Raw genomic sequence first — 25,008 nt, forward strand, 5'->3', positions numbered from 1 at the left:
TCTATGGTTATCACAGTTGATGTCAAAGAAAAAGAAAGGTAAATATGAGTACAAATTGAGATCGTACTATATATAGTACTGTACACTGTGTTTTATTTAATGTGTTATGAGCATGTTAATCTGGCACTAAATATTCTTTGAAAGCATGTTTTTAATAGATATGAAATATTTCTGTCTTTTAAAAAAATTAATGTTTGTTTATTCTTGAGAGAGACAGAGACAGAGCGTGAGCAGGGGAGGGGCAGAGAGAGAGGGACACAGAATCCCAAGCAGGCCCCAGGCTCAGAGCTGTCAGTGCAGAGCCCGACTCAGGGCTTGAACTCACAAGCCTTGAAATCTTGACCTGAGCTGAAGTCAGATGCCCAGCCGACTGAGCCACCCAGGCCCCTGCTGGGAAATATTTCTTAGTGCATGTACTGTAATTTCTTTTTCTGTTTCTCTATTTTTGGATATTCAGATCGTTTCTACTTTCTTCTCATAAATCACACACAACTATCCTTATAAAACCTTTGAACACATTTCTGCTAATTTCTTTGCTTTTCTGTTTTAATTTTTTTTTATTTTCAGAGAGACAGAGAGACAGAGACAGGGAGTGCAAAAACAGGGTTAGGGCAGAGAGAAAGAGAGAGAGAGCATCCCAAGCAGTCTCTGCGCTGTCAGCATAGAGCCCGATGTGGGGGGTCGAACCCATGAACCATCAGATTATGACCTGAACCAAGTCAGACACTTAACTCACTGAGCCGCCCAGGCTTCCCTCTAGTAATCTCTTAAGGATACATTCTTAGGTGTGAAATTAAAAAGAGAACATTCTCGAGGTAATGTCTCCATACTGCACATTCACTTTCTTTCCCCATACGGGAAATGTCCTCCTCTCTGCCCCCTCATCAGGCTGGAGTATCACCCTCAAAACTTACAAACAGATAATGCCTTTTTTCATAGGCATTTTTAAATTAAATTTAATTTAATTTAATTTTTAAGTTAATTTAATACAAAAGAGGTTGAATTGTGTTCAGTTTGGACTTATTTGGCAATTTGCATGTTGCTATCTTTTAAAAACAAGGTGTTAATATTTCTACTTATGGATCTGGACACGGTCTTTGTATTGTTAAGGTTAATATGTATTTTACCGTCAGCAAGGTTACATTTTTTCTTAGTTTCTAAGCTGTCATAATTTTGTACGTGACATTGTTGATATTTAATATTTTTGATATTATAAATTGTTATACAGTCAAACCTATTACTCACTTCCTTTGTTATCTGTTATATTTTATTTATTCTTTGGAAGTTCTCCACCCTCTGAAAATAATTTTATAGACCATCAGAAAAAGCATCTCGTGTTTTGGTGTCTTTTTAAATTTCTAACTTATTAATCTATTAGAAACATATTCAGTATATAGAGCTATGTGAAACCTTAACTTGATTTTTCCTCCCAGTTAGCCAAGTGAGTAGCAGAATTGGTTGAGCGATCCATTATTTCCACAGTGGTTTACAATGCTTTCTTCACCACAAAATCTGATATGTCACAGGGTCATTTTCTGGGCAATATAACCTATTTTATAAGCCTGTTGGCATATTTTTGTAAATTAACAAATTTATTTAGTTGTTATATTAGTTTCATGATATGACTTATATACTGTGTAGTTATACAATATAATAAATGAAATATATTAGCTTTATAACATCTGATAGTTTCCCATCTTTTTTTTTTTTTACGTTTTAAAAATCATTTTCATGAAATGGTGTACAGCCACTTTGGGAAAGTTGTCGGTTTCTCAAAATGTGAAACATAAAATTATCATATGACCTAGCAATCCCATCCCTACATGTCTACCCAAAGAAAGAAAGCACATGTGGATGCAAGACTGGCATACCAATGTCTATGGCAGCATAATTCGTAATAGCCAAACAATAGCAAAAACCCAAACGTCCATCCAATTGGAACGAGCACACAGGATGTGGTATGCCCACATAACAGAGTGTCACTCAGCCACATAAAGGAATCCTCACACATACTACAATGGGGATGAGCCCTGAGCACATTAGGCTAAGTTAGAGAAGTCAGGCATGAAAGGCCACACAGTATATGATTCCACGTATAAGAAATGTCCAGAATAGAGAAATCTACAGCAACTGGACGTGGGCTACCGGTTGCTTAGGGAAGGTGCTTGGAGGGGCACAACCCTCCCTCTTGTGGGTGGTCATGAGGGTCATGTGACCCTCCCTCTTGTGATGGAGAGTTTCCAAAGCCACACTGTGGGGACGTTTGGACAAGTCTCTAAATATGCTCAACATCATTGAAATGTACACTTAAGATGAAAGAGTTTTATAGTATGTAAAGCACACCTCAGTAATGCTGTCAAAAATCATTTTCACTATTTGTTTTTCAGATTATGTCAGAACCGCTCACTAAGTCACCCCCCAAATCCTTCAGCATTACACTGAAACCTAACTGAGGAAAATTGTTATATTTAAACTAATAATTTGCTATCTAGAAACATCACATGTATCTTATTTCTTTTTTGGCAGATAAATGGAATCATGGAGTATGTACCCTTCGGGGTCCTTCATTAAAAACTCTTTATATTGCTTAAGGGTCACAGTCTCCACTTACTTTCACTAAAAATTTTCTTAAGGTTAGACTTACTCGTTTTCTTCTGATTAATATTATACACTTTTTTTGCCATAAGTATTTCAAGCTTATTATTACTGGTGTTTCAAAAGCATTTTTATATTTGTTTAACTTTATATCACTTTGGTTTTTAACTTCAAGATTTTTTTAGATTGATTTGATATTAGAGGTGAATAACTATAGAGACCTCAAAAAATTATTGTGTATTTTTCTTACATTTTTTTTCCTTCCTCTGCACCAGCTGAAACTTCCTGCATGATTTATGAGATTGTTGTTGATAGTGAATAACATGGTCTCATTACTGATTTTAGTGGGAATTTTTCCAGTGCTTCACCGTTATATATCACATTCCATTTTAGTTCGTGTGTGTACGTGTGTGTGTTTTAACTTTCTTATTTTGAAATGATTGTAAATTTACAGACAGTTGCAAAAACAATATGGTAGTCTGGTGTTCCCTTTGCCTGGCTTCTCCTGTCAAATGGGTCTTCCCCAAACACTCACACAACACTGAAAACTTCCCACACTGTCACACAACATTGAAACCAGGGAATCCGCATCAGTACGATGTGTGTGTGTAGTCCCTTCACATCTATCCTGTGTGTAGGCTTGTGTCATCACCGCCAGAAGTAAGACACAGGGCTGCTGGTCACCACACAGATCTCCCCTCTACTGTCGCATTAGTGTCACACCATCCTGCCCCCATCATCCCTGACCCTGACAACCACTTAGTCCCCCCTCATGCTATAATTTGAGCGTATCAGAATGGTATATGTGTTATACAATATACAACGTTTTGAGTTGGATTGTTTCACATACCACAAGGTCTTTGAGATTAATCCAAGTTGCTGCGCACATTATCAGTAACCTGTGTCTTTTTATTGCTGGACTATTCCAGTGTGCAGATGGACCACAATATGCGTAGCCATTCACCTATTATAGGAAATTTTGCTTGTTTCCCGTTTGTAGCTGTTACCTGTCAATTGCCACCTACTGAGTTTTTGCATAATTACAAGATTCTTAAAACAAACATTATTGTTATTATCATTAACTCTTAGATTTAATTAATGGCCTATTAGAGTTGAAACTTTGAAAAGCCAAACCATTGGAAGGCTTAAAAGGATCTTAAAAAAAAAAATCAACCACTTGAACAAAACTGTCATTAAATAAATGTATACATATTAATTAAGAGTGACTAAATAAATGTTTTCTCTTGGTAACACATTGAGTGTAAAGACAGTAAGAGACAGAGTAGGGAATGAGGAGGAAAAAAGGGAGGGAGAGTCACAGGACCGGAGAAACGGGGGGAAGAAAGAGAAAGAGGCAATTCCCCAGAGTGAGACCCCAGGCTATCCAGTTTCCTACCAAAGGTGAGGTCACCCTCAGCCGTGAGAATTCCATCCTGGGAAATGTCCAGGTATGTCCTGGCGGGTGAAGGATAGAGTCTCGGTTTTCAGTCAATGAACGCCCTGGGATTTGGAGGTTTAAGCCACCTCATTAGTGTTACTTTAACTTTATTTTTGGCATAGAAGTGGATTTTTTTCATTTGTTTCCGATGTTTGCTTAACAGAGACAGAAAATGAGAAATTTCCCTGAGGTGCGGAGGACATTTGAGACAGTGTAGACAAAAGATTCCTGCCCCAAAGACACAAAGACAGAAGTTAGAGGCCATCGCTCAAATGGAAGAGAGATTTTAAAAGCCCTGATTATCTCAGGAACATACATTGGAGGACCTTCCACAAAAATAATTCAATCTGAAAGGCTTTTTCAAGGTTAATGAATATCAATGAAAGTTATAAATTAGATGTTTTTAAATGTAAACTTGACCGTTTTTAATCAGGCTAAAAGAGCTATTTCAATTTCTTATGAGAATGAGTGCTAAGATGATCTTAGGTCTAGAATAATTTGAACATCGAAGTTTGCACAATGTACTCTCCCTCTCTGCAACTATTTTGCATGACTGTCCTCCATTAATCCTCCATTAATATTGGATTAATAATCTGAGTACTCATCGAGTACGGCCATGCCTATAGAGAGATGGCCTCTGTACACGTCAAAGTTAACAATCTTCCAGTAGACTTGGCTTAGGAGATGAATTGGTAATAAAGTACAGCAACTGTGTGCAAACTGAAATCTGCATTTCCTTAACTCATTCACCTGAAGTGAGATGAAATTCTTACTAACATACAGTTTGGGTTCATTTGGGCATGGTTGTTTTATTTTGGTTCTAACCAAAAAAAAAAAAAAAAAAAGTTCTAAAGAGAACTTCAGGGCCAAGGGAGGTGTCGTGAGTCAGACATAGGGCTTCTCGTGAGATACCTCTCTTGTTGATGATCATTGCTTTTTGTGGAGTCATTGGTTAGCTTCTTATGACTTGCAAATATTACTAAAATACAAATAAAAATCCCAAGTTTTGGGGCACCCGTGTGGCTCAGTCATTTGAGCATCTGACTCTTGATTTCATCTCAGGTCATGATCCCAAGGTTGTGGGATCGAGCCTGCGTTGGATTCTTCACTGAGTGTGGAGTCTACTTGGGATTTTTTCTCTCTCTCTCCCCCCTCTGCCCCTCTCCCCTGCTCTCTCTCTCTCCCTCTCTCTCTGTCTCTCCCTCTCTCTCTGTCTCTCTCTCTCAAAGTATAAATAGTAAATTAATTAAATTTTTTAAATTCCAAGTATTTACTAGCTCCTAGCCCAATGGACAGTAGTCTCCACAGTAGTTAACAGCGTGCTAGCATCTTGCACACCACGTGATGTCAAATGAGAAAACACTGGGGAGAATGCCTAGCAGAGCACCAGGCAAATAACAAGTGCTTAGCTGACGTTTGCTGGTTTATTCTACCATCCTTGCTGGAAAGACAGTTGGGAGAACACTGTTACATGTGTGGAATAGTTGGGCTTCTGTAAGTAAAATTCAATGCGAAAATATCTGATACAGACAATAGAGTTGGGAATGAGCTCCACGAATCAGTATGTTGACTATCAACCACATTACAGGTGCAGGGCTGAGCACCGCGTGGGGACAGGATGCACGTGTCTGCTGTTGGGAAGACACTGCCATCCTTCCTGGGCAGAACTGTCGCCCAAAGTTTAAGTGATGTAAAAACCGGTCTAAGAGTAATCATTTGTTTCCGCTGCGAATTTTCCTCTCTCCGCCAAACCTTGGAGACGAACAGCAAAATAATAATGATGATGATACTATAATAATAATAATTTTAGTTGAAAAAAGCAGTATTTCCTGTACGGAAACACAAAACAGCTTTTGAAATTGATTTCCCTCTCCCCCAGTTTTATTTGGTTTGCAAACCCATAACACTAAAACATCCTAACTGATTTTATTTCTGCGCTTTGTTAAAGTGATTTGATCCCAAGCCGGGACCTCCTATGCCCAACATTTAAACCATGGAAAACTTCACCAGCCTGGTTTTGAACTTCTAGAAACAGTAGCTTTTAATGGCAATGCCGACAGACCCTTAAGTATAGCAACGTGAACGGCACCAGGGATAATAAATATGAGGAGTGATTCCCAAACCGAAGACGGGCAAATAGTTACCCAGCTGCTACAGAAATAGCAAGATAGAATTTAAAAAAAAAAAAAAAAGGAGAAAAGAAATTAAATGAAATGGATATTAGCTGGAAACATCTGTGTTCACCACAGAGCAAAATGCATATTCAGCAGGCAGTTTATTGGGTCTTTAGAGAATGTGAATGGTGCAGTGTAAATAATGACCCGCTTGTAATAAATTCCCAGTAAAAAAGAGAGGGGCCTCTGTGTCTTCCTCCTACAATTCACATTTCTGAGTCCCTGCTGTGAGTGATGATTCACAGCAGTCTCAAATTCCTGTTTTCAAAATGCTATTGTATACTCCAGGGCTTTCATTAAGTTTTACACTAGCCGGGGAAATTTAAAACTTGAGAGAGCGAGGAGAGTGGAGAGGAGAGCGGCTCTCTCTCGCGGTGGCTGCGTTTAACACTGGGTCTGCGGCCGCCTTGATGGATGGGATGGGCGGGCGTGCCTCCCCATCCACTGGAACAGCCGCCCATCCTTCTTCTTTCTGGAAGCCCATCACAAAAGGCGAGAGCGAGGATCAGTGACTTCCTTATGTGATGGGAAAGGGAAAAGACAACAAGCCAAAGATCTTCGCAGCTGAATTTTGAGAGACGGTTTGGAAAGAGCGCGAAGAATAGGGCACTGCATGGGGCGGGTTCGGGGGGCGGGGGGACTGGAGGCTGCATCGGCGGGGGTCTGCAGGGCCCACCCGTGCCCTCTACCTGCTCCACAGAGTCCTGACGTGTGCACCGCCCACAACTACCTAGGGCCGCGCAAGTCACGTGTGCAAACCACAGCTGGTGAAGATGCGCCCTCGGCCAGGGCACAGGGTTCAGTGTCGTGGATCCTTATACTTAAAGAACAAATGATCCCGCCTGGATGATAGGTTTCCACTGGACCTGAGCATCAAGATAAAGAAATAAACGTCCTTTTCCAGTTCCGTGAATGTCTTCTTTCAACTTTTATTATCTTTCCTAAAAGTTTGGTTGGAACGATGACAGATTCACCACCTGGGTGGTTTTCTTATTGAGATGCAGTGGGCATCTAACATCATCTTGGTTTCAGGTGGATGACATAGAGATTCCACATATGCATAAATCATGATGTGCAGTGAATTTCGGAGACTCAAGCATATAGTGCTGTTGCCCGGCCTGTTGGCACCGACTGGACAGGACTAATGTCCACGCCTGGCCATCCATCTGTAAGACAAGGTTTTATATTCCGTCTGGATCTTCCTGTCCAAATGGCTGTGGGGACCATGCAAAGTACCCTAATAAGAGGGCTTTTGGCAGTCAAAACTCGCCGGGCTCAGAGGGCTCAGGAAGCATGCTGTCTGCTGGCTACCTCTGTTCAAACTTAAGAAAAACTGAGCCACTACAGAGCCACTGATGCACAAGATGCAGCCTAACAGCACCCCGACCCCACCAATTCTGACTGAGGCATCCCTGTGCCCCCCATGGGAGCTGTCAGCAAGGCCACGTGAGGAGGGGTTGTTTCACTTAAGATAACAAAAGTGAGTTCATCAAGAGCCCCACATCACATCAGGATGCCCGGGGTTCTCAGACAGATCTCTATGCCCCGATCTGTACATTGCAAACGCTTTAAGACATTTTCTAAAACAAAACACGGTCAGTCCCTTTCCCATGTTTTCTCTACTTAGGTCTTTCCAAATAAACTAGTCCTTTCCAATTAAGCCAGTGGCTAGAACGATGGATGGCTTTCTTTCAAAAATACATTTCTGTCAAAGGAAACTTCTATGTCGCTTCAAGTAATTCTGAAATTTCTAGTAATTTTTTTCTCCATTTTTTTTTTTTTTTTTTGCAACACCAGCTTACAAGTGAAGAAACCTGGTTTTACAGCACTCCATGTCCTGTCTTTACTGATCACAGAAGTGGATGTGGCAGCTTTGGGACAGCCTCCCTCTCTCTTCTGTCTCCAGGCTCAGAAAGGAGGCTTGAGGTGGGTCTTGGGGGCCTCAGCCCACTGCCTTGGCTGACACGGTACACCTTGTGAAGACCAGCTGGGGGGCAATGAGGCAAACCCCCAGGCGTGGGCAGCCAGGCAGTGGTCTATGCTGATATCGGAACACCTCTGTCTTGAACTAGAGGAGCATTGCTGTGAACACGACGTAAAGAATTGAGGAAACGTAGTCATACTCTGGAAAGAGGAAAGCAGATTCTGCATATTAGTTATGGAATCAATTAATCAGCTTAAATCAGCAAACCCTCCCTGAGCACCGATTACATGCAGACGTGTGCCGGGTTTTATGAGACAAGTCCAGATGAGTGAGGCTGGTTACCACTTCCTAACAGCAGAAAGATCCTGCATGCTATCAACCCACTGTAAAACAAAGAAGAGAGAGACGCCATTAATAAAGGTTAAGAGGATATAATATAGAGCTTAGAATACTAAATGAAATGGATAGAGTAAACCCAGATACTCTCTGAATCCAAGGACGCTAAAGCATCAATTTAATTTTTGAATCTGAAAGAATGGTTGGGGAAGATAGAAAAGCAATATCACTTCACATTGCAGGCGAATTGTAGCCCAAAGCCTCCATAAAGTAGCAAAAGCTGAAAGCTACCTCAAGTAGGGTTCCAATCCATTTGGAATAGCAGATCCACGTTAGCTGTCTAAGGAAGTCAGAGGGGTTTTGGATACCACTATACTCTTTGATTGAACGTGTACAGATATTATTCCCATGATGGGATAAACCATGCATGCTAACTAGAGATGTCTTATTGTTGGTGTCTGGAAAGACAGTTGGGGACCCTGGGAGGTCCACTCTGAGCTGTGTGACTGACCTCTCTCAGACCGTCACATCGTGGGCCTTACTGCCTTCGTGGTTACCAGAAGTTCAGACACGAAGGCAAGTGTGTGTGAAGCCAGTGGTCCCATTTGAAATGATAAAGCCACTCAATATGGCACATGCTAACACTTCTCAGTGGTGCCCGTGCCTGTGTATTACATACATGGCACATGCCTGCACACTTACGGAAGTGTGTCCCAGAAGTCAAACAGGAGAGCAGGCCCCTCTTCTGAGTGAGCTCAGTCAACAAGTTTTATGAACTCAGAAGAGAAAATAAGGTCTTTTCAGAAGCCCCGTTGGGCATTGGCTTGGCGTTGATACCTTTTCCAAGACCACATGGAACTACAGACCCCTTGTTTACTGCACCTGCTAGATGGCGCCCACTGCAGATCCACTCCTCGCTTTGCTACTATAACGTCTACACAGCTTCTGTGTTTCAGAATGAGTCACAATTATTTTAGCTAATTCCTAAAGCAAAGTGGAGTTCAGATGAACTGTACCTGCTTATGGATATATCAGGAAGACTTATTATTTAGTATATTGCTAAAAATAAAAATAAAGCATGTTGCAAACCTTAGTGTGCAGAGTAAGTCTAATTCTACAAAAATAAATTTATATTTATACAGATAAAAATATTTAAAAATGAATTTATATGATCATTTAAATACAGTAGGACTTTGATTTATTATCAGTGTTATTACTCTGGATGATGATCTTATAAGTGATAATCTGGTTTTTAACTTCTTTTCCTTTCCTTTGTTCTATAAGTTTTCTGCTCTGTGAGGTTGAAGACGTAAGCTATATATAAAGCAATTTCATAAAAGGTAAAATTATAACAACAGATAGAAAATGAACACATGTTAACTACTTTACTTAACTCAATCAATGAGAGAACCAAGCAGGACTCATAACCAGCTCAAAGAAGAAATGTTAAAAACACAAATATTTATGGAGTGATAGAATATTGGAATAAATGTGCAAATGAGAGCAACTCTGGTTTTTCCACAAGGAAAAGATGTAATTCAACGTCCTTAAACAGAATTTGTGACTTTATATAGACAAGAATTATTTTGCATTGCTCTCAGTATCTACGGTTTGGAAGTTGTAAAATAATTCCCACAGAATCAAAACCAGATAACTCAGGGGTGCTTGGGTGGCTCTGTAGGTTGAGCGTCCGACTTCGGCTCAGGTCATGATCTCATGGTTAGTGGATTCGAGCCCCACATTGGGCTCTGTGCTGACAGCTCAGAGCCTGGAGCCTGCTTCAGATTCTGTGCCTCCCTCTCTCTCTGCCCTTCCCCCACTCATGCTCTGTCTCTCTCTGTCTCAAAAATAAATAAAACAAAAATTAATTTTTAAAAAAACCGATAACTCAGAAGCCTCTCTAGACTCCACTAGAATCTAGACGATCCAAAGTTTTCCACTAAAACATAAAATTCCCCCTACACTATATAGTTCATTTCTCTCTCCAGAGCTTAAGTCTACACCATCCCAAAGTAGGACCGCTTGATAAATACTTATTTAAAAATGATTGAATGTACATCTCTTATAATTAGAATAACCTCATTTAAAGAATTTATTTTCAGGGCAGCCTTATCTCTTGAGAGTGGATAGAGTTGGGAAATTCATAAATTTCCCCTCCCAGGACAGTTACAGTACCGTTGTGCAAGTTGTACACTGAACAGCCATGGGAGGCATCATATTCATAGGAGTCCATTTAAGTATTACTAACGTCTTTGAAACACAGTGCTCTGGAGTCAGGAATGAGTGCGGGGAGGAGAGGGAAAAGAGAAGCTGAAAGCATAGCTCTTGTTCAGGAAGCAAGTTTATTCTCCCCACTCTGTGTAGGCTGGGACACAGCTGTTTATTGACCGCTACCCCCTTCCACCACACAAACCAACCAGGAGCAGAGGATAAGCAAGGCAGAAAGAAATTCCCAAGCAGCACAAGGAGACACTTTTTTTGGAAAACGTTTTTAGGACAGAAAGTTGTGTTTGAAAGGAAAAGAAAACCAGACCATTGCTTTTTAAAGACCACTATCTGTACATGACGTGTTGCTGCATTTGAGACACGGGCTCTATTACTCACTTTTATTCCTCTTGAAGAAAAGCCACGTGTAGACGTGATGTTAAAAAGTGATCACTTTTTTAAGCATCCTACTTTTTGTAACACAGCCAACTTCCAATATAATTCTTTTCCTTGGGGTTGTATTTCATGCCCTAGAACGACTGGTTCCCTGGAAGCCCCTCCTCTGGGCACCTCTGGGCCCAATTACTTCACCGCCGGGTGGGAGCTGCGCTCCGCGGTGACTTTCATTACCCGGCTCCGGGACCTGAGCTCCACTGCTGCGAATCTCCAGGGCACATCCCGCCGCTGGGCAACGGCCGGAGGTGTGAGGATTCGTGATTCTCTTCTCAACCCAGAGGCCTGGGGGCCAGCACCCATTCTCCCTCCCCGGCCTCTCACGCTGGGACCCCACCCCAGATGCACCCCAGAGGGACGTTCCAGCCAGAAAAACAGTTCCCCAGGCCCCTGCCCAAGCCCCCTCCCTTCTGTCCCCGGGGAGTTTGCTCAGCTCCCCCCACCACCCCTGCCCTTTCTGCCTCAACGTGGGGTGCAGCTCCCTCGGGTGTCCAATTTCCAGGGGGGATGAAGACACACTTGTGAAGGGAGAGCGCTGAAACTGTGCCAGGGTTTACCAGCAAATCAGAGGACTCGAAACATAAGTCTGATAGAGACAAGATCCGCTTTATTAGATTTTTTTCCCACTCCCTGTAAACGACTTTCTTGCCCGGCGCTGAGCCCAAGCCCTCCCCACAGGTGCAGACAGGCGGAATCGGGGGGCTTGGGGCAACAGGAGAGGAAGCGAGACACGCACAATAGGGGGCTGCCCTCTGCCTGTCCACTCAAAAACTCGGTTTCCTCTGGAGCGACCTGTGTTTCATCATCAGGAGTGAATGGAGGGCTTCAATCAGCCCAAGAGGGGGTCCGTGGGAAGCACTTCAGTTAAACGATAAAGATACCTGCTAAAATACGATGGTTTATCGTTACATGTATGGCCACAGTATCCCAGGAAAGCATCATCACCTCACAAGTAGGCCCAGGCACTGGGACGATACCCCTAGGGGAGAAGGCCATGGGACTGACTTTTCTGTGGCATCTGCCAGACCCCTGTGGTATGTGGGGTCTGTTCTGATCACTGCAAATCATTCTCTTATTTATTGACCTACAGCGTATTAATTTTAAGGAGGCAATATACTGAAATATAAATATACAATATTTATATACAATATATACAATATTAAATATTTGTATATAAAAACCATTCATTTTTGAAATGCGCCTCAAGTTTAGGAAAGCTGGCGGCACATAATGTCGGACTGGGCTCGTTCACAGATGCCGCATATGTGCGCAAACTTCACTGGTAGCAGGTACGGCTGACTCCCCAGGGTCACCGTGGGCCCTTGACTGGCTTCGTGATGATCAAATACAACGGTTCTTTTAAAAGTGCAAAAATCCGCAAGAGGCTAAAGTATCTTTTAATGGTGTTATTCTAGGGGCGTTTGGGAGCCTTAGTCGGTTAAGTGTCTGACTCTTGATTCTGGTTCGGGTCATGATCTTGCGGTCGTGGGGTGGGGCTCTGTGCACTGAGTGAGGGGCCTGCTTGGGATTCTGTCTTTCCCTCTCTGTCTGCCCCTACCCTTACTAAATAAATGCACTCTCTCTCTCTCTCTCTCTCTCTCTTTCCCAAAATAAATAAATAAGCATTTAAAAGAACAGTGTTAGTCTAACTTGAGATGCCCAGAAGAATCCTGAGCAGGAAAATGAATTTCGAGGCTGCAAGATCCTCTCTCCACAGGGAGCTGAGAGCCAGCAGGGTGCCCAGGCTTCCTGGAGCCCATCCCCCCGACTGGCCACAGGAGTGCCCACTAGGCCTGCCCCAACGCTGACCCACCATTCTCTGTTGGACTGGGGAGGGGGTTAGCAGGCACCTGGTTTCTGTAGGTAGCAGATCACTGGTCACAAGATCAAGAGGCCCTGACTCTGGACCAGGATTAGACCTCACGCCTGATGCAGGGATGGAACCAGATTCCTGTGGCCCTGGGGTAGCAGGAGCATGTTCTGCACACGGGGTCATGCTGCCGTGACTCACCTCTAGAAGATTCCACCCCATGCTCCATCTGCCCCCTAGGCCCATGCTTCCCTGCATCCACACCCAAAGTATGCTCTCGCCCAGAACAGCCACACGTCTGAAGCCCTAAATTCAGACATCCTGCCTTCTGACCATCCCCTCGTCCCCTCAAAGAGCACGTTCTATGTCCCTCCTTGACCTGTTCCTCACGTCTCCAAAACCTCCACTTCCCTGACATCTCTTTTCCCCTCACCTTCCCTCCTGTGTGCCCAACACCTAGTGCTTCATCTGTTCAACTATGTTTTTGCAGTAAGCACAAACATCTCCCTGGCCTTCCATCGCGTCTCCCAAGAAAACAAACAGCTAATTTTAGATCAATCCAAACATCTCCTTTCTTGGCTCCTGTGCTGGGGCTATTGAGAAGGAGAAGAGATCAGGGACGCCTGGGCGGCTCGGTCCATTGAGCGTGCGACTTCGGCTCAGGTCATGATCTCACGGTTGGTGGGTTCCAGCCCCGCATCGGGCTCTGTGCTGACAACTCAGAGCCTGGAGCTTGCTTCAGATTCTGTGCCTCCCTCTCTCTATGACCCTCCCTTTCTCACTCTGCCTCTCTCTCTGTCTCTCAGAAATATATAAAACATTAAAAAAAAAAAAAAGGAAGAAGAAGAAGAAGAAGAGGAAGAGATCTACCGTTCTAGTAGGAGTTACTTCTGATACAACTTCCCTGACCCCAACCACAACCTTCACATGGCCTGATGCCTGTGTGTTTTGAGTCTGGAGACAGATTGGAGCTCTCAGGATGGAGAGGGGCTCTATGAGAGGGGTTACTAAATGGCTTACCTTTTGGCCTCAGAGGGAAGAAATAGTAGAGTTGGTTGGCTACAAAATTTCCCCCCAAATAAGTGCTCAATTAATAGATGTGATTAACTGTCTTGGGCACACAACCATGTTTGATTGGTAACAACTCATTCTGTTTTCTTCCCTCTCTCTCTTCCCCAGAAGGCGAAGGACTTAAGTATCCATTCCATATAACTACTTGGAGTTTCTACATATCTTTGAATAAACAAGCATCTACTGAGCACCTCCTGTGTGCCTGGTGCAATGCTGAGCATAAGCAAAATAGAAAATAGGAAAACTCACAAACATAGACTTCAAAAGCTAATAATCCAGCTGGAGGGACAAACCCAACACACTTAAAATAGCTGAAAAATTGATACAGGCAGAGTCTGCTGTACCTACAGTAACTGAGATAGAAACCCAGAAACGGGAGAGACCAGGGCTGTGCAGAGAGTGTTGGCGGAGGTTAGGACATGGGCTTGCTATGGAAGGAAGGCTGCAGTGTACTGTAGTGTGGTCTCCCTGTGTGACTGTGGAGCAGAATGCATCAGCGGAAGGTGTGACAGGGGCTTGGACTGACGATGGGGTCCTTGGTCCTAATCTGGCTCTTGCAAAATGCCTTCAGGATTCACACATAGCATAGGACTCTCTTCCCTTACATTGTCTGAGAATTCTCCCTGAGGGAAGAGCAAATGTTTAGGCTATCCTGTGACGCTTCCCAAACTCCCCACTTTGGGTCACAAGATAGACCGTACATGAGGCCCCTCAGTTCAGACGCCCAGGGAACTCACTGGTACCTGATGGTTCCCTGGTATCTCCTCACACTCAAGGGAGGAGTAGAAGTGAGCCAGGGGATGGGGAAAAGGGTCTCTCAAGTCTCAGCCCCTCACACCCTCATGCATCACAGAGAGGAGCATGCACTCGGTCAGTCCCAAGGTCAATAGTGAAGGTCATCCCCAAAGTCAACAGGGATGCGAGCTTCTAGGTGGTCTCCACAGCACAGCGAAATCCCTCTGCTTTGGCTGGGCAGTCATTCTACCTGCTATGTCACAGTAGATGTAGTTAAGTTCCTTAGACACAGCATTATTTTTAAGTATATCTCTTTATCCTAAAATTTGTCGAGGCTTAAAATAGAATACCATTGAACACCTGAACGTTACGTTCTGTTAAAAGGGCAGAAAAGTACCAGCATGAGTCATTTCCAATTCTTTTTTTTTTTTTTATTTCTAGGAGAGAGAGAGAGAGAGAGAGAGACAGCGTGAGCAAGGAGGGTCAGAGAGAGAGGGAGTCACAGACTGAAACAGGCTCCAGGCTCTGAGCTGGCAGTCAGCACAGAGCCTGACGCAGGGCTCGAACCCACGAACCGCGAGATCATGACCTAAGCGAAAGTCGGATGCTTAACCGACTAAGCTTAACCACCCAGGCGCCCCGAGTCATTTCCAATTCTTAAAATATTTGAGAAGGGTATTTGTTCTCTTGCTGACTCCACATTATATTACAGCCTTTAGTAAGTTACTCACAGTACTGCCATATTGATCACTATGGTCATTTTATTTCTGGAGTATCATCCACTTTTAAACGAAGGAGTACCAAATATCATCAACATATGTGAAAGTTCTTGCAGAAAGCAACAAAAAAGTTATTTTTCTACAGTAGCTTGTAACAGTATAGTTACATTCTTGTTTCGGTTTGCTTGGTTTTTGTTTGTCTAACACTTTTATGTATCTATTATTATTAACAGTTTTAAAGAAATTAAGAATGGCAAGAGAATAAAATTGGCAATTAGAAGGGCAGGGATGATTGAAAATATTACATTTACAAAAGAAAAAAGAGAGCCATTTTCTGAGGAATGTGCTCAGTTCCCAAATGTGGGCTGTAGGTAACTATGAAGATTGTGGCAAATGAAGTACATGCCTTCCATAAAATGTGCTGCATGTGGTGTCAGAATCCACAATATTGAGAGCCTCGGGAAAAACATTTATTTAAATAGGTTGTGAAGCTTTTGCTGTCAAAATAGAAAAAGAATCATGTAAGTACCACACGCTAACCAATGTGCCGCTAGAGTGCCAAACAAAAATTAAAAAATAAAAGTAAAAATAAAGAACTAAATAGTGACACAAGGGTAGAGAAATCAACAATCTTCATTTGCGGGGCGCCTGGGTGGCTCAGTCGGTTAAGCCTCCGACTTTGCCTCAGGTCATGATTTCGTGGTTTGTGGGTTTGAGCCCGCGTCGGGCTCTGTGCTGACAGCTCAGAGCCTGGAGCCTGTTTCAGATTCTGTGTCTACCTCTCTCTCTGCCCCTCCCCTGCTTACGCTGTCTCTCTCTCTCTCTCAGAAATAAATAAAATGTTAAAATTTTTTTTAATGTTAAAAAAATCTTCATTTGCAAAAATCTGTAATTATGTTCATTTTGCAATCTAAGCAGACAGATCATTGTTGGCATGAAAACCTGAAGTTTGGCCTTAGAGGGTGCACGTACAGCGTGCATCCACATAAGTCAGTGTGTGTGTGTGTGCATGTGCGCGTGCGTGTGCGTGTGTGTGTGTGTGTGTGTGATGTGTCTACAGAGAGGTCTGGAACAATCTTATCTGGGCATCCACTATGATCATCTCAAAGTAGCAGAATCTAGTGTGTGGTAGTTTTTGTTTTTTGTTTCTTTGTACAGTTTGTGTGTTTAACAAACTTATTAAGGCTATTTTCAACAGAGGAATAAACAAACGTCCACAAAGTAATCCTCACATAGTGTTTCCTGTCAGTTCCCGTTTCTAGTTTTGGGCATAGCTCTTGCTCTCACTGAATGAATTCCTCCTAGTGCTTCTGTTAGATCTTCAGTGCCTGAGGGAAGGGGGATCCCTGGGTACTGCTCTTTACAAAGCAACTGCTCTTTATAAAGTTAACTATGGCTTGAATAGCAACCACCACAAGAAACTTGGAGATTTAATAGTGTGGCCTGCATGTACTTGTTCCAGAATTAGCTGAGGATTAATTTATTGCAGTGTGTGATCACGCCTCATAGCTTTTGAAATGAACAGAAATGTGTCAACTGGAGTGGCTAAGAGGTGGGTTTTCTCTTCACACTCATGTGGTTGCTATATGACCACATCTGCACTCTGTTCACGCAATTCTCACAGGCGCCAAGATCCAGGCTGTGGAAGATCACTCCTGGAGGAGAGGGGAACAGTGCAGGAGAAGAGAAGAAAGGCGATGATAGGGGAAAACCCTAACCTCAAAGCCCAATCTGACTTGGGACCCAGATGGATTTAGGCACTATTAATGATACGGCAAAATGGCGCCATGAAAACAGAAACTCAACAAGAACAAGTATGTGTTATCTGTCATTGACTGCTAACTACGTACAACTTCCCCAGGCTGTGCTCTGTGGGAGGTTTCTCTGGGGAGGGCACAGGAGAGGCAAGAGGTCCAGCCTTCCTGTCCCCAGCAAGACAAGGCGTGCACGCTGGTGTGACAATCTTCCCATCTGGACAGAAGACTGCCTTTCTCCAATTTTCACCAATGTGAGAAACTGTCACTTTCTAATTTGCCCACATGTACCTTAGGATTCAGCAGCCTTAATTCTCCCATTTCTAGAACAACCCAATAGCAAAATAGGTGATGTAATCAATTAACCATATGAAAGTAAATAGGACAGCCTTTGTTTCTGTGATGAGGTAAAAGATTTCCTATTCCCACCCTCCATTGGTGATGGTGAATAGATGACAATAACATCCCAACTGCAATGGGAGAAAACCACTTCTGTGGGTGGCAAGTTTCTTTTGCCAGTAACTCCAGTTTTGCTTTCAGTTATTTAAACCTGTTCCTTCTCTTTCACAAAAACTAGTGAATATCTCTTTTTTTCTTCTGAGCCCACTATAAAATTAGTCAGTATATAATTAACATAATCCTTCAAAAAGTGCATGAGGAGGAAGTCACAGAAGAAAGGAAGAAAGTTAAATTTATGGCAGATAGATTGTCAGAATACCACTGTCCTACCCAAATCAGGCTCTGCTGTGCACACCTGCAAGCATGTCCACAGGGGAGCACGTAACCCTCGTGCGTGTAACATGATGCGTGAGTGGATATGGGGAGGCAGGGAGCTGGAGGGACACCCCTCCCTGTACTAATGGAAATTACTTTGTTATTGCAGTGCTTGCCTCTTAAAAACACTAAATAATATTTTGTACCTTCTACACGAGTCCTTCTAATCAAATAATAGTTAGGCTTCTACTCAGGTTTCCCCAATCTTTCTTTTTTATAGGACTCAGTTTTGTAGTATAAACTCAGTTTTGTAATATAAAATGAACACTGAGAAATTCTAAAGAGATCATGGCATTAAATACTAATAAATGAGTTGTTTACTAGTAAAGATATAGATGTTCCAGTTGACACTAAATTCTGTTTTGATAACCAAGGTAATAGGAGTAGAAGATTATGTAAGTCGCTTCCAGAGATTTCCAGTTGGAAAAAAAAAAACTAACTTGTTATCATGTATTTTGGGTTTGTGGTTAGGTAAAATCATTTTTATTAAAGCAACACACTAGTGCAACATAGGGGAGAAAAGTATACAAGTGGTGAGGAATGTTTTAAATTTATATTTAAGGAAAAGGAGAGAACTCATCTTAGGTTCTTTTCCCAAATAAGAGCACAAAAGGTTTAAGTGAATTTTTAAATATGCATTCAAAAATAATATTTACCAAGGTTTTAGTGAGATCTTCCAGAAAATACAATGCATGCAGACAGATCCAAAAGCTTACATAAGACTTTAACTTCTAGGTTGAAAATTGCATTTAGAACAATTTGTCAAACAAATTTCCAAGAACATTAAAACTCATGCAAGAAAGAAATTAATATCATGCAGCTCAGCATCACTTAAGAGATGCATAGATCAGAGATTCGTTCTGGTGCCATGAAGGTCTGACTTTGACTTTCAGACAAGACAAGACTGTGACCCACATGATAAGACAGAAGTATGAATGGCTAATTTGTAAGGATTCCATCAGACTATAAATGCAACCTTCTGTAATGAGAGGCGGCCCCAAACTGGTTGCTCAAGGGTCGGCAGACCACAAAAAAAAAATATTTTTAATGCATCCATGTGTATACCATATCTGACAGAAAGGATATATCTTCCTTTCTCCATTTTTTCCAAAGACAATAGTGTTTTTTTTTTATTTCTTCCTAAAGCATAAATGAAACCCATGTTTTTGAATGGGTGAGAAGCAATTTCTCAGTTACATCAACAGCAGTAATGCATTTTAGTGCTTTTTGCCATTTACTTGTAGAACGTGCAATTGAGCATTGTTTAGACCTTTTTAACAATATTAGTGTACTGAAATGGCATTAATTCTTTATTCCCTTTTGCACATAATTTCAGATACAGTCATGTGCATTCTCCCCCAAAAACTGAAAAGACAGAGTGTAAAATCTGGATGCGTATTTATTTTATTAGAAAATTACAAGACTCGATTTAAAAAGAAAAAAAGAACCCATCTGAGGAATAAGAATGCTGAGGACTTATGAGCAAACAGCTTAGAGTCTGAAATCACATAGAATTTGGATTGTGTTTACTTCAAAATCAGTCCATCCTTCCTCACCCAATCACACAGTTTCACGCTGCCCTTCTCAAGTTAGTAAAGCTTGGCGTCATGATGTGCAAATGCATCAGGTATTCACACACTTGGATATCGTCTTCATGGGTCCTCAGTGCTTAAACCGAGAGGGGTGCAGACACCCCTACAGTGCTGAGATGCATGAGTCAGTCACCCAGTCACATACGTGGGGCAGTGACCACATGACTGCACCCTCTGGGAAAGTCCGTCAGAAGGCTCAGAGCATCCTTATGTATCCTGCAGGCTGATGGGAAGACAAAGGGAAACACCAGTCACAGTTGCTGTGGTCGAGCTGGGCGCAGAAAAAGACTGTAAAATGGTATTTTTGTTGAATAGAGTAAGATCTGCTATTATGATTGTAGAACTACTTTATCCATGGGACATGGGAAATTTTCACAAATGCTTATTTCTAAGTAGCTTCAAGGCTGTCAAATCTCTTGTAAAGGGAGAGTCTTCATTCATTTGCTCCGATGTTAGCACCGTGTTAGAGCCATGGTGCTCTCCAGCAATAGAAGATTATTCCCCTTTGATCTAATGAGACAAAGAGTAAATATATTTCCGGCACTCAAAAGTTTATCCTGTACCAGAAAGATAATGTAGAAATTAAAACAGCTTTTAAAATATCTTACATTATTAAATCAACTTCTATTTTCAAAAGACAGCACCAAAAACATAGAAAGAAGATATTTTTAAAAATAATGAACCTCACTGGCTATCATCTTGGTGGCTTGGCCATATAGAGAGTAACTTCCACTGTGGGCCATGATGGAGTGACAAGGACCGGCTTGCCCTCCCATCTGAGAGAGCTGTACCACTGGACCCAGCACAGGACCCGATGGTGCTGAAGACACCGGGCACCAGGTAGGGAAGAACAGGACCCACGAGGGATGGGAAATCCATGAAGCGAGCAGTACCCTCACCCCAGCTTCCTGCCTGGAGAGTGTCCCCAGGCCATAGTGCAGTGACAAAGAGCACAGGAGGGCCTAGGTGTCATCCCGAGCTGAGGAACAGAGGCTTTCAGGTGCCTGCATTAGTTTCCTATTACTGTCTTAACAAATCACCATGAGTTTACCAGCTTAATACAAAACAAATTTATCATCTACCATTCCCGAGGCCTGAAGTCCACAATGAGACAGCCCCTTTGTGTTCTTCCTGGGATCTCTAAGAAAGCATCTGTTCCCTACCTTTTCCAGCTCCCAGAGACTCTCCTGAGTCCCCTGGCTCTCCACTCCTTCCTCCATCTTCAAAGACAGCAACACAGCATCCTCCAATCTCTTTTTCTCTGTCTCCGACCCTTCAGCCTCCCTCTTATAAGGACCATGTAGTTATAATGGGCCCACTTGGAAAACACAGAATAATCCCCCATCTCAGTATCCTTTGATCACAAATTCTCTTTTGCCTTATTAGGTAACATCTTTACAGATGCTGGGGCTTAGGACTCAGACATTTTGATGGGTGAGTGATCATTATTCAATTTATCCCAAAAGCCAAGGCAGCTAGAATTTGCAGGACAGAGTTGCAGAATGGACAGACACACAGAATGAGAACCCCATAGGTCTGGAGAGGGCCCTAAAGTATTCAGCAGAAGCTCCCACTTGAGTGTTCTGCTAAGTGTTGATCACTGCATGCATGTGGGGAAATTATCCAGAGCTGAGGGTCAAACATTTTAACAGGGAAAGAGGTAACAATCCTAGAGGCTCATCTGTACTAGGGATGGTGCCTGTTCCCATCAGCCCAAGTAGAAAAATCTCATAATTAATGGGCATGGGATAGAGTACTTGGAAGGGAATTTTCTTCAGTAGAAAGGCAAAAACAACCCCAGATTAAACAGCTCTCTCTTCTAAGCAGTCAACACTTACAAACAAGGTTCACAAGGATCAAAGTATTACCAAGTAACTTAACCAGATCGCAGAACAAAATTTAAGAATAGTTTTAGAAATACAAACAATACCCAACACCCAGAAACGAAAAAGTCACAGTGAAAATCACTCAATAAAAAATCCCCAGGTATGCACAGAAGGAAACTATAGTCCCTAACTGGGAAAAAAATTCAGTCAATCAAGGCTGACCCCAGAAATGTTTCAGGGGATAGAGTCAGTAGACAAGGACATTAAAACAATCATTAATTGGGGCGCCTGGGTGGCTCAGTCTGTTAAGCGTCCGACTTCAGCTCAGGTCATGATCTCAAGGTTTGTGGGTTTGAGCCCCGCATCGGGCTCTGTGCTGACAGCTAGCTCAGAGCTTGGAGCCTGTTTCGGATTCTGTGTCTCCCTCTCTCTCTGACCGTCCCCTGTTCATGCTGTCTGTCTGTCTGTCTCTCTCAGAAATAAATTTTTAAAAAACATTTAAAAAAACCCAATCATTAATTATTATAACTCTGGTCCATGTGTTCAAGAAGCTAGAAAAAAAACCCTAAAATGAAGACATTGAAGATATATTAAAAAACCAAATTAAACTTCTAAACATAAAAACACACTATCTGAGATAAAGAAAATACACTGAGTGGGATTAACAGAATTTTAGATGCATAGGCAGAAGAAAAGATTGGCAAAGATCAGCAAACTTGAAGACATAACAACACGGTTCCAAAAATGAAACATATGAACAATAATTCTAAAACATGGAAATAGTATCAGTGAGCTAATTAGTAGCACTACGTTATATTCATGATCCTTGAGTTCCCAAAGGAGGTGGGGAGAGGTGAAGAAAGAGTAGTTGAAAAATGATGGCTGCAAATTTTTCAGACTTTATTCAAACTGTGAACCCCTAGACTGAGAAGGCAAACAAGGGAGAGCTTAAGACACATGAAGACAACTGCATGGGGGCACGTCTTAATCAAATTGCTTCCCTCCAGGGATGAATAGAAAATATTGAAATCAGAAAAAAATGGCACATTACATGAATAGGAACAAAAATGATAATGGCAATAAATTCCTCATTGGAAACAACGTAAGCTAGAAGACAGTGCAGTGACATCTTTATCTTTTTTTAAAAAAATTTTTAATGTTTATTTTTGAGAGAGACTGGAGGTGGGACAGAGAAAGAGGGAGACACAGAATCCGAAGCAGGCTCCAGGCTCCGAGCTATCAATGCAGAGCCCGATAAGGGGCTCGAACCCATGAACCGTGAGATCATGACCTGGGTGGGAGTCAGATGCTTTAAGTGACTGAGCCACCCAGGTGCCCCTGGAGGGACATCTTTAAAGTACTGAAACTAAGAAGTGTCAACATGCAATTCTTTACTGCAGCAAATATATTTCAAAAGAATTTTTAGGTATTATAATGTTGGTGGTTCTTCATATATTATTATTCTAAAATTCTTGAATTTGGGTAGTCACATAAAGCAAGTGAGCCATTGTGTTGGTGTCATTAAGAACAAAGAAATACCAGCATTGGAGATAGGGGACACATGTTACAAATGAGCTTGAGCAAAACTCTTGTGCTGAACTTGAATTGGAAATATTAATAAGAACTTGTGATCTATTTTGTTTAAGAAAATACATATTTATATAATATGTTTAACAAAAAGGCTTAGATCAATGAAACAGACTCAAGAGTCCAGAAATGATCTATACATCTACCATCAACTGATTGTTGACAATGATGATAATACCATCCAATGGGGAAAGAATAATCTTTTCAACAGACTGTGCTAGGTCAACTGGATATCCACATGAAAAAGAATGAGGTTGAACTCCTGCCTCTAACACATACAAAAACAAATCCAAAATGGATCTAAGACCTCAGTGTAAGAGCTAAAAGTTACAACAGTTAGAAGAAACCATGAGCATAAATCTGGATGCTTGAATGAATCGATGGTTTCTTAGACATGACACCAAAAGCTCAAGCAATCATGGGGAAATAATGAGATAAATTGGACCTTCGTCAAAATAAAAACTGTTGTCCTTTAAAGGATACATCAAAAAAAAAAAAAAAAAAGAAAGAAAGAAAGATAACTCATTACAGAATAGGAGAAAATATTTGCAGTTCTATATTTGATAAGGCCAAGTATCCCAGATAGATAAAAACTCCTACAACTCATCAATAAAGAGACAACCCAATGTAAAAATGGGCCAAGGATCTAAATAGATATTGCAGATAAATGGGCAAAAATAAATGGCCCATTTTGCTCATTTTAAAACAATTAACAATAATAAATGGTTCATTTTGCCCATTTTTAACAACTGACAAATGGACAAAAGGATCTAAATTGTCTTTCTGCAATTCTCCAAAGAAAATATACAAATAGCCAATAATGACATGAAAAGAGACTCAATATCATTAGCCAACAGAGAATGTACTTCACATCCATAGTGAGATACCACTTCACATCCACTATGGTTTATATAATAAAGAAATAATAATGGGAGATAGACAAGTGTTGGTGAGAATGTGAAGAAACTGGAAACTTCCACATTGTTTGCGGGAATGTAAAATTGTGTAGCCACTGTGGAGAATAGTATGGTGGTTCCTCTTCAGTTAAATATAGAATTACTGTATGCTTTTCTCTTTCATAATTTATTTTCAAGTTGGTTTCCATATAACACCCAGTGCTCATTCTAACAAGTGCCCTCCTCCATGCCCATCACCCCCCTTCCCCTCTCCCTCACCCCCATCAGCCCTCAGTTTGTTCTCAGTATTCAAGAACATAAAATTTACCGTACAAAATTCCAAAAGTTTCACTTATGGGTATATTGGAATAGGAAACAGGTGTTCAAGATAAAAACTTGTACACAAATATCACAGCAGCACTAATCACAATAGTCAAAAAGGAGGAACAACTCAATGTCTATCCGCTGATGAATAAATAAAAGGCTGTCCATCCGCACAGTGGAATATTATTCAGCCTTTAAAAGGAATGATATGCTGACACATGCTACAGTGTGGATGAACCTTGAAAACATGCTCAGTGAGAGAACAGGCAGAAAAGATAAGGTTCAGTTTATATAAAATGTCCAGAGCCATCAAGTCGATAGAGATAGAAAGCAGATTTAAAGTTCCTAAGGGGTTGGGGAGGCAAGAATGGGGAATGACTGCCTAATGGATACAGGGCTTCCTTTTAAGGTAATAAAAGTGTCCTGAAATTAGATGGCAGTGATTATTGCAAAACATTGTGAAAATAGTAAATGTCACTAATGGTAACTTTTACATTATGTGTATTTTACCAAAAGAGAAATGATAGAGAATAGTAAGAAGTGAATATTATACTTCCACTAAAGACAAAGTTTTAAAAAACTTCTAGCGAGAAGTAGGTATAAGATATCGCTCACATGAGATGACCACAGGTCGATAATTATGGAGGATGGGTAATAGAGACACATGCAGGTTCTTTGAGCTATTCTATTTCTATCAATGTTTCTATAGTAAAAAATATGCACACAAATAAATAAGAATGTTAAGCATTGTATCAAGACATCAGGGAATTTGGTTGACTCTTGTTGACATAATAA

This window comes from Hyaena hyaena, unplaced genomic scaffold (genome assembly GCF_003009895.1).
Source record: "Hyaena hyaena isolate Hyena2069 unplaced genomic scaffold, ASM300989v1 scaffold_110, whole genome shotgun sequence".
NCBI classification, from domain to species: Eukaryota; Metazoa; Chordata; class Mammalia; order Carnivora; family Hyaenidae; genus Hyaena; species Hyaena hyaena.